Raw genomic sequence first — 10,659 nt, 5'->3', positions numbered from 1 at the left:
ACCCCTAAAACACTCAATATAAGATTTACACATTACCCCTAAAACACTCAATATCAGATTCACACATTACCCCTAAAACACTCAATATAAGATTTACACATTACCCCTAAAACACTCAATATAAGATTCACACATTACCCCTAAAACACTCAATATAAGATTCACACATTAACCCTAAAACACTCAATATAAGATTCACACATTACCCCTAAAACACTCAATATAAGATTAACCCATTACCCCTAAAACACTCAATATAAGATTCACACATTACCCCTAAAACACTCAATATAAGATTCACACATTACCCCTAAAACACTCAATATCAGATTTACACATTACCCCTAAAACACTCAATATAAGATTCACACATTACCCCTAAAACACTCAATATCAGATTCACACATTATCCCTACAACACTCAATATCAGATTCACACATTATCCATCTCTCTCTGGAAAAGGTTAACACTAATTTAAGATTTGCAGACACACAGGTACTGCTCCATTGTTTGACAAGACAACACATCAATTGTCAGAGTGGACTCTATTGCATTGGTTCATGGGTTTATATCAAGAATGGACTTGGTTAGGATAACTGTCTAGATTAGTAGACTCTATTGTATTGGTTCATGGGTTTATATCAGAGAATGGACTTGGTTAGGATAACTGTCTATTGTCTTAGTAGACTCTATTGCATTGGTTCATGGGTTTATATCAGAGAATGGACTTGGTTAGGATAACTGTCTATAGTAGACTCTATTGCATTGGTTCATGGGTTTATATCAGAGAATGGACTTGGTTAGGATAACTGTCTATTGTCTTAGTAGACTCTATTGCATTGGTTCATGGGTTTATATCAGAGAATGGACTTGGTTAGGATAGCTGTCTATTGTCTTAGTAGACTCTATTGTATTGGTTCATGGGTTTATATCAGAGAATGGACTTGGTTAGGATAACTGTCTATTGTCTTAGTACTCTATTGTATTGGTTCATGGGTTTATATCAGAGAATGGACTTGGTTAGGATAACTGTCTATTGTCTTAGTAGACTCTATTGCATTGGTTCATGGGTTTATATCAGAGAATGGACTTGGTTAGTATAACTGTCTATTGTCTTAGTAGACTCTATTGTATTGGTTCATGGGTTTATATCAGAGAATGGACTTGGTTAGGATAACTGTCTATTGTCTTAGTAGACTCTATTGCATTGGTTCATGGGTTTATATCAGAGAATGGACTTGGTTAGGATAACTGTCTATTGTCTTAGTAGACTCTATTGTATTGGTTCATGGGTTTATATCAGAGAATGGACTTGGTTAGGATAACTGTCTATTGTCTTAGTAGACTCTATTGTATTGGTTCATGGGTTTATATCAGAGAATGGACTTGGTTAGGATAACTGTCTATTGTCTTAGTACTCTATTGTATTGGTTCATGGGTTTATATCAGAGAATGGACTTGGTTAGGATAACTGTCTATTGTCTTAGTAGACTCTATTGTATTGGTTCATGGGTTTATATCAGAGAATGGACTTGGTTAGGATAACTGTCTATTGTCTTAGTAGACTCTATTGTATTGGTTCATGGGTTTATATCAGAGAATGGACTTGGTTAGGATAACTGTCTATTGTCTTAGTAGACTCTATTGTATTGGTTCATGGGTTTATATCAGAGAATGGACTTGGTTAGGATAACTGTCTATTGTCTTAGTAGACTCTATTGTATTGGTTCATGGGTTTATATCAGAGAATGGACTTGGTTAGGATAACTGTCTATCTCTGTTCCACTCTATTGTATTGGTTCTTTTATATCAGAGAATGGACTTGGTTAGGATAACTGTCTATTGTCTTAGTAGACTCTATTGTATTGGTTCATGGGTTTATATCAGAGAATGGACTTGGTTAGGATAACTGTCTATTGTCTTAGTAGACTCTATTGTATTGGTTCCATTCATCCCCTCTTCTCTGTTCCATTATATTGTTCTTATGTTGACTGGTTCTGTTCTCCTCTGTTATCTGTTCTCCTCCGTTCTCCTCTGTTCTCCTCTGTTCCCCTCTGTTCTCCTTTCTCCTCTGTTCTCCTCTGTTCCCCTCTGTTATCTGTTCTCATCTGTTCTCTGTTCTCCTCTGTTCTCCTTTCTCCTCTGTTCTCCTTTCTCCTCTGTTCTCCTCTGTTCTCCTTTCTCCTCTGTTCTCCTCTGTTCTCCTTTCTCCTCTGTTCTCCTTTCTCCTCTGTTCTCCTTTCTCCTCTGTTCTCCTCTGTTCTCCTTTATCCTCTGTTCTCATCTGTTCTCTGTTCTCCTTTCTCCTCTGTTCTCCTCTATTCTCATTTCTCCTTTCTCCTCTGTTCTCCTCTGTTCTCCTCTGTTCTCCTCTGTTCTCCTGTTCTCCTTTATCCTCTGTTCTCCTCTGTTCTCCTTTCTCCTCTGTTCTCTGTTCTCATCTGTTATCTGCTCTCCTCTGTTATCCTCTGTTTTCCCCTGTTCTCAGTCCTCCTCTTTTCTGTTCTCCTCTGTTCTCTGTTCTCCCTGTTCTCAGTTCTGTTGTCATTTGTTCTCTGCTCTGTTCTCCATTCTGCTCTCTTCTGTTCTGTTCCCCTATGTTATCCTGTGTTCAATGTTCTTCTCTGTTCTCCTCTGTTCTGCTCTGTTCTGTTCCCCTCTGTTCTCCTTTGTTCTCCTCTGTTCTTTCTCTTTTGTTCTGTTCTGTTCTCCTCTGTTCTCCTCTGATTTGTTCTCCCCTGTTCTCAGTTCTCCTCTTTACTGTGCTCCTCTGTTCTCTGTTCTTCTCTGTTCTTTCTATTTTGTTCCATTCTCCTCTGTTCTGTTCTTCTTTCTCCTCTGTTCTCCTCTGTTCTCTGTTCTCCTCTGTTCTTCTCTGTTCTCCTCTGTTCTGTTCTCCCTGTTCTCTGTTCTCTGTTCTCCTTTGTTCTGTTCTCCTCTGTTCTGTTCTCCTTTCTCCTCTGTTCTCCTCTGTTCTTCTCTGTTCTGTTCTCCTCTGTTCTCTGTTCTTCTCTGTTCTCCTTTGTTCTGTTCTCCTTTCTCCTCTGTTCTCCTCTGTTCTTCTCTGTTCTCCTCTTCTGTTCTTCTCTGTTCTCTCTCTCTCTCTTCTGTCCTGTTCTCCTCTTATCGTTTCTGTTCTGTTCTTCGCTGTTCTGCAGTCTTCTTCTGTCCCATTCACATTCTGCTGAGCATGCCTCTAGCACACTGTGTGGGTGTGTGTGTGTGTCTCTGCTATGTGTGTGTATGTGTGCATGCTAGGTGTGTGTATATGCGGCATGTGTGTGTGTGTGCATTCCTGTGGGTGTGTCTCCTTGTAAGTGTTCAACAGGAGAATGCAGCACTACCACTTTAGCTCTAGCAGTGCCTCATCATCCATCCTGACACATCTCTCTCTCTCTCCCTCCTCCCCCAGCTCCCCCAGGAGTCTTCCGCTCTGCTGCACCAAAGTTTGTACTGCTTAGCTTTAAACACCAGAACCGTTTCACTCTGCAGGTAGTGCTGTGCCTCTCTTGATATCGATACGATGAATAGCTAGTGGTTTAGTAGCTTTAGTTAGCGGTGTAGCTTTAGTTAGCGGTGCTGCTTTAGTTAGCGATGTATCTTTAGTTAGCGGTGTTTAGTCTTTAGTTAGCGATATATCTTTAGTTAGCGGTGCAGCTTTAGTGAGCTGTGAATCTTTAGTTAGCGGTGTATCTTTAGTTAGCTGTGTAGCGGTGTAGCTTTAGTTAGCGGTGTATCTTTAGTTAGCGCTGCAGCTTTAGTGTATCTTTAGTTAGCGGTGTATCTTTAGTTAGCAGTTAGCGGTGTAGCTTTAGTTAGCGGTGTAGCTTTAGTTATCTTTAGTTAGTGTATCTTTAGTTAGCGGTGTATCTTTAGTTAGCGTTGTAGCTTTAGTTAGTTGTGTTTAGTTAGCTTTAGTTAGTTTAGTGTAGCTTTAGTGTATCTTTAGTTAGCGGTGTAGCTTTAGTGTATCTTTAGCTTTAGTTAGCTGTGTAGCTTTAGTTAGCGGTAGCTTTAGTTAGCTTTTTAGTTAGCGGTGTAGCTTTAGGGCCAAGATTTATTCATTACCTTGTGACCTAAACATGAAAACCCTGGGCCCTTGTTATGGCTGAAAACTAAGGAGAACTCCAGGTCCACGTTGAAGCCTATAACACGGGCACAGAGTTATGCCTGGGACTGGTTCAGTTGCAACGAAAAGAACCAGACGTTTGATTGCAATAGAATTGTAGAGTGGAACCAGAACACAATAGAATGACAAAATGATTCTATGGAACAATGGATTGTAATGTGTTGGAAGCATGTTGTAATCTAGAACTCCTTGACATTACACCATAGACAGTTTAGTTTGACTGGAACAGCCCAGCATAGCACAGCTATGGACTAGAAGGATATCAAAGTTTAATGGTCACAGACACAGATATGAAGACGTTATCTGTGTTACTGCCTCCATCGCACAAAGAATTCTCTCTGACAGTGGAATGATGCCAAAGGGGGGGTGTGGTGTGTGTGTGTGTGTGTGTGTGTGTGTGTGTGTGTGTGTGTGTGTGTGTGTGTGTGTGTGTGTGTGTGTGTGTGTGTGTGTGTGTGTGTGTGTGTGTGTGTGCGAGAGGGAGTGGTGGAAGGATGCCAAAGTGATTGGAAGGATGAATGAAAATGGCAACGCAGCAGAAAATGACTCAATTCGTTTGTTTTATCAGTAGGAGTCACAAGTTGGCCAATGAGAAACTAGATGGAAATGTTTCTTCATAGCCAGGAGTTTTCCCAACCCTGTAACCTGTACCAGGAGAAACTCTGGACCGCAGTTTCATGTGTCAACTCAGACCTTGACCTGGGGTCTCCCTAACTTAAACGTCTTTATTCTATCCCAACACTAGCACACCCGATCATACTAATTAACTAATCATCAAGCCCTTTGAGCAGTTGAATGAAGTGTGATAATATGTTGATTCGATCCATCCATTTGTCTGCCCTCTATTGCTCTGGTCTGGTCTACACTGTTCTTGTTAAAAGATGAAATGATGTCCCACTCTGAGCGGCCACATTCCATTAAACCATTCTATTGTTCAATTCTAATTTATTCCATTCTATTGTTCAATTCTAATTTGTTCCATTCTAGAATTCCATTTTCATTTGTTCTACTGTTCCAGTCTAAGTTGTTCTAATCGATCCCTACCATTCCATTATAGGCTGGTGCATTGCATTGGCCCATTCTAAGTTGTTCTAATCACCATTCCATTATAGGCTGGTGCATTGCATTGGCCCATTCTAAGCTATTGAGCAGGAGAAGTGTAAATATAGCCTGTATAGAACAGTAGGGCCTTAACAAATGGACTCAATGTCACCAAAGTCAGAACGGAATGGAATAGAGTAGAGTAGAGGTATGCATGTACAGTATGTACGAGTCTCAAATGGCACCCTATTCCCTACACAGTGCACTACATTTGACCAGAGTCGATGGGGGCGGCTGATCAAAAGTAGTGCACTTCATAGGGAATAGGGTGCCATTTAGGACACATGCCAAAGACATATTCATAATTACCTGTGCGTCCACCAGTGTAGCGTTGACCAGACTCTCGTTGATGAAGACGTGGACCAGCGCGGTGGCGCAGAGCGACGGCTCTCCACTGTCGTTGACCCTGACCACCAGGCGATGCAGCCCCTGTGTCTCCTCTCTAGGGGCTCTGCCACAGTGATCACTCCACTGGCCAGGCCGATCTCAAACAGCCTGAAGGGGTTCCCTCCTACCAGGGAGAAGCGCAGGTCAGCGTTGCGGCCAAAGTCCGAGTCCGAGGCGGCCACGGTTCTGACGATGGTCCGGGTGGAGGAGGCCGGGGGAGGAGGGTGTAGGATTCGTTGGTGGTGAGGTCACGGAGGGGGCGTTGTCGTTCTCATCAGTTACGATGAGGGAGACTGTCGCCGTGGCGGAGCGAGGAGGAGCCCCGCCGTCGATGGCCCGGACGCGGAAGGTGTAGGTGGAACGGCGTTCCCGGTCAAATGCCACGGAGGAGAAGATCGTCCCTGTGTTGTTCTCTATGGAGAACAAGTCTTCACCTCTCCCTCCTCTTCCTCCCTCCTCTCCTACTCCCTTGTGCTTCTCCCCTCCTCCTCCCTCCACCTCATCTCCTTCTTCTTCCTCCATCTCTACGAAAAGACTCAGCTCCGCGATCTCACCCTCATCCGCGTCTGTTACTGTTACCATGCCGACTGGGCTGTTGGCAAGGAGGTTCTCCTTCACGTAGAACGTGAACACTTCCTGGACGAACTTCGGAGTATTGTCGTTGCGGTCGGTCACCATGATTACCACCGTGGCCGACCCTGCAGCGAGGGGAATCCCTTATCCCTGGCGATCACCTGGAACTCGTACCTCTCCCTGACCTCCCGGTCCAGAACCCCGTCGCACGGATATCCCCATTATCAGCATCAATATAGAACAGGCCGTTAACGGACGGATCCAATGAATACACAATCTCTGCATTCTTGCCGGAGTCGGCATCCGCCGCAACCACGGTGACCACACGCTCCCTGGTTGGTTGTTCTCGGCAAAGTGGACCTCCACCACGGCCTGGGCGAAGGCAGGAGTGTGGTCGTTGATGTCGACTACCCTGACCATGAGAGAGCTGTTGCTGGAGAGAGACGGGGAACCGGAGTCGACTGCCACGATGGTCACGCTGTACTCTTTAGTGGCCTCGTAATCCAACAGGGCCGAAGTGTGGAGGAAATACTTCTTACGGTTTCTGAGGAAACAAGGTTAAATATTAACCGAAAATTACGAAGAAATTAAGCAATATAAATACTTCCTGCTGTGGAAGGAGAGTCACAAAAATCTAAATAAAGAACATTTTGAATTTATATGGCTCAAATGAATGTGATTTTTTTGTGATTTTCAACTAAACGTAGCTAGCTGTCAGGTTTATATTATGGTGCCGTACGTTGATGCTCCAATACTATTTCAGCCTCTCGGTGCGCCGTGCTGGAATACTCCGAACTTTACTTTAAAAAATGAAAATAAAATAAACTCTAAACAGATCAATGTGGAGGTGTTTTCATCTCACCTGTCGAAGCGTCATCCGCGGGCAGTGGCAGGAGCGCCGTCTCTCCCGCTGGTTTCAGGGTGAACGGTACGTCCCCGACCACCGTGCACGTTACCGCCCCGTTCTCCCCCTGGTCGCGGTCTGACACCTGAACCAGCGCCACCGGTGTGTCCACCAGAACATTCTCCGGTACCAGCGCCACTCCGTCCCTCACCAGAATCCGTCCGATCTTCCTGATCTCCACGGCCGGAACGTTGTCGTTCTCATCCCGGACCACCAGGACTACGGTCGCCCGGTCGGTGCGCGGCGCGACCACGATCCCTTACCGTAACCGTGAACCGTAACTGGGCCACTTCCTCCCGGTCAATCCTGTGGAGGACGCTCAGCCAACCGGTAGCCTCGTCCAGTCGGAGAAGACGGCGGACAGATTCCGTGGCAGCGCCGAAGACGTACTCCACCTGTCCGTTGACGCCGACGTCACGGTCCGGAACGCGCACCTGGAGGACGGGGGGTTCCGGGAGCGCATTCTCCGCCATCTCGGCCTCATAGATGGCTCTCTCGAAGCGTGGGCTGTGGTCGATAAAGACATGAAAAGAAATACCATGTATTTAGAAGATAACATTGTTTGTGCTTTTCAACCTAATTTAGCTAGTGATGCTTTATACTAATTTAGCTAGTGATGCTTTATGCTAATTTAGCTTGTGATGCTTTATGCTAATTTAGCTAGTGATGCTTTATGCTAATTTAGCTAGTGATGCTTTATGATAATTTAGCTTGTGATGCTTTATGCTAATTTAGCTAGTGATGCTTTATGCTAATTTAGCTTGTGATGCTTTATACTAATTTAGCTTGTGATGCTTTATACTAATTTAGCTAATAGTGATGCTTTATACTAATTTAGTGGCGCTGCTCTATGCTAATTTAGCCAGTTGTGCTCTATGGTAATTTAGCCAGTTGTGCTCTATGCTAATTTAGCCAGTTGTGCTCTATGCTAATTTAGCCAGTTGTGCTCTATTCTAATTTAGCTAGTGATGCTTTATACTAATTTAGCTTTAGCTAGTGGTGCTTTATACTAAATTTAGCTAGTGGTGTTCTATGCTAATTTAGCCAGTTGTGCTCTATGCTAATTTAGGTAGTGGTGCTCTATGATAATTATGCTAGTGTTTCTCTATGCTGATGCTACTATTCCAGCTCTTTAGTTCAATGGGTAAACAAATCCAACTTTTTAGACAGTTTACTCTCCATTAGTCAGCACCTCTACTAACATTTTTGGGTGTGCATCAGCTCATGCTTTTCACTAGACTAGGTTTTCATCCTACCTGTTGTCGTTGACATCGGTGATGGCGACACGGAGGAGCGCCTGGGAAGAGCGAGGAGGGTTGCCACCGTCCCGGACCCGTAGAACCAGCTCATACGAGTCGCGTGCTTCACGGTCCAGAGGGCCTTTCACGATCAGCTGTGGTTGCTTCTCGCCGTCGGGCGTGTCGGCGACCTGGAGCTCAAACACACTGCTCCTCACACCTCCTCCTGCACCTCCTCCTGCACCTCCTCCGTTGTTATCCAATGCTCCTCTCCTCCTATCCCCTCCTCCTCCTGTTCCATCCGCTCTTCCCATAGGCCCACCGGCTGCTCTCCTCGCTGACCCCAACCCTGACCCCGCCGACCCGGAGAGAGCTGCCATCTTGAATCAGCTCATAACGATCAATCCCATTGCGCCCAAAGTCGCGATCCGTCGCCGTGGGTAACAGATACAGCGTGCCTATTGGACGGTTCTCCTCGACAGATAATGTCAGTACCGACGACGGAAACGAAGGAGTGTTGTCGTTGATGTCGGTGATGACCACACGGCCCTCAAAGAGATCCACCCAACTCTGGAGCGGACCAATCACAGACACTTCGAAGTCCAGGAAACACTCGTTCTCATCGAAGATCATCTGACACTGGGACAGCTTCTCCCGGTCAATCCTCCGCTGCCCGGTAGTCAGCTCCCCGGTAACGTTATCAATCTTGAAGAACTCCGAGCCGCTCTCTAGGGCAAATGTGACATCTCCGGAGCCGGTGCCCGCGGACAGGCCGAGGTCGGCAGCCACATTACCGATCATAACGTCAGTGGGGCCCTCCTCAGCCACCCGGTAACGGAGAGCCGAGTCAGTGACCGGGAGCTGAGTCATCGTTAGTAGGAGAAGCACTAGGAGGTGGAACAACTCCCCCGGTCCAGTTAGAGTTACCGAGCAGGAGAACACTGCTCCACCACAGACACCTACCCCTGTCCTCCGCATGGCTCCCGCCTTTCTCTCTCCCTCTCTATCCCTCTCTCTCCTCTCCCTCTCTATCCCTCTGTCTCTCCCTCTCTCCCTCTCTATCCCTCTGTCTCTCCTCTCTCTCCTCTCTATCCCTCTGTCTCTCCCTCTCTCCCCTCTCTATCCCTCTGTCTCTCCCTCTCTCCCCTCTCTATTCCTGTCTCTCTTTCCTCTCTCTCCTCTCTATCCCTCTGTCTCTCCCTCTATTCCTGTCTCACTTTCCTCTCTCTCCCTCTCTATCCCTCTGTCTCTCCCTCTCTATCCCTCTGTCTCTCCCTCTGTATTCCTGTCTCTCCTTCCTGTCCCTCCCCTCTGTCTCTCTCCCTCTCTATTCCTGTCTCTCTTTCCTCTCTCTCGCTCTCTATTCCTGTCTCTCTTCCTGTCTCTCCCTCTCTATTCCTGTCTCTCTTTCCTGTCTCTCCCTCTCTTTTCCTCTGTCTCTCTTTCCTCTCTCTGGGGATCTATAGTTCTACCTTTCCCTCCTTCTCTGTCGTGAATGTGTCTATCTGGGCTGTATATCTTTGTTCCCTCTCTTTCTCTCACTCTTCCCCCTCCCTCTCTCCCCTCTCTCTCTCTCTTGGCAGTTCCGCTGCCTGGGGTCCAGGAAAGCTTCACACAGCACTCTAATAACACACTGCAGATCAGTCTCTCTGTCGTTAATGTGACTATCGGTGTGTCTCTGTTTCAGTCTGTTTTCTCTATTCTTTTGTCCTTCTCTTTATTGTTGAGGGTTTAAAAATAAACTTCCTCTAAGTCTCTCTGGGATGTTCAGAGCACAAAGATATCAGCAAATCCATCCGGCAAGAAGAGAGAAACCAAATCATCTACTCACGTTAATTAATCCACTTGACTCTCTCTCTTTTTTATGATGGAGATGTATTCCGTTTCTCCCTCTCTTGAGGACTCTCGTATCAGTTATATTAGTCCGTTAGTAATTTCGCTTAATTCCGGTCGCGTTCCGGGGGACCGAGGGGGCTCTCTCGGCGGTTTTGACGAGTTGAAGAGAAACTGCAATGCAGCACTTCCACAAAGAAAACTGTACACGACTCTGTCTCAGGACCCCGAATCACTAATGTTGTGAAAAAATACTTACATCCACAAAGCGGAACACAATCGGTTTAAAAGTAAAGTATTTGATATCGTCCGGTCATCGTTTAGAGTTTAAATGTGGTTTCTTACCTCTCGCTCTCCGGTATGAGTCTGAACTACGCGTGTGTTTTTCCCCGCAGTGAAGCAACGTGCCAAGCAGTTGGTCGAATGCCTTCACGGAACTTCACAAGACAATAGTGCTTTTCACAGCCACTTCTCGGGACGGAATAATAATCTG

General features: G+C 45.8%; 1 pseudogene; it reads right to left on the bottom strand.

Moving 5' to 3' along the window:
* Window positions 1–9,319, bottom strand: part of LOC135506598 (protocadherin-7-like) — a 19,844-nt pseudogene extending 10,525 nt beyond the window's left edge.
* Window positions 9,320–10,659: the final 1,340 nt, after the last annotated feature.

This window comes from Oncorhynchus masou, chromosome 20, assembly GCF_036934945.1.
Source record: "Oncorhynchus masou masou isolate Uvic2021 chromosome 20, UVic_Omas_1.1, whole genome shotgun sequence".
Taxonomy (NCBI): domain Eukaryota; kingdom Metazoa; phylum Chordata; class Actinopteri; order Salmoniformes; family Salmonidae; genus Oncorhynchus; species Oncorhynchus masou.
Note: the sequence above shows the minus strand (reverse complement) of the source record. Positions and strands in the feature narration are given on the sequence as shown.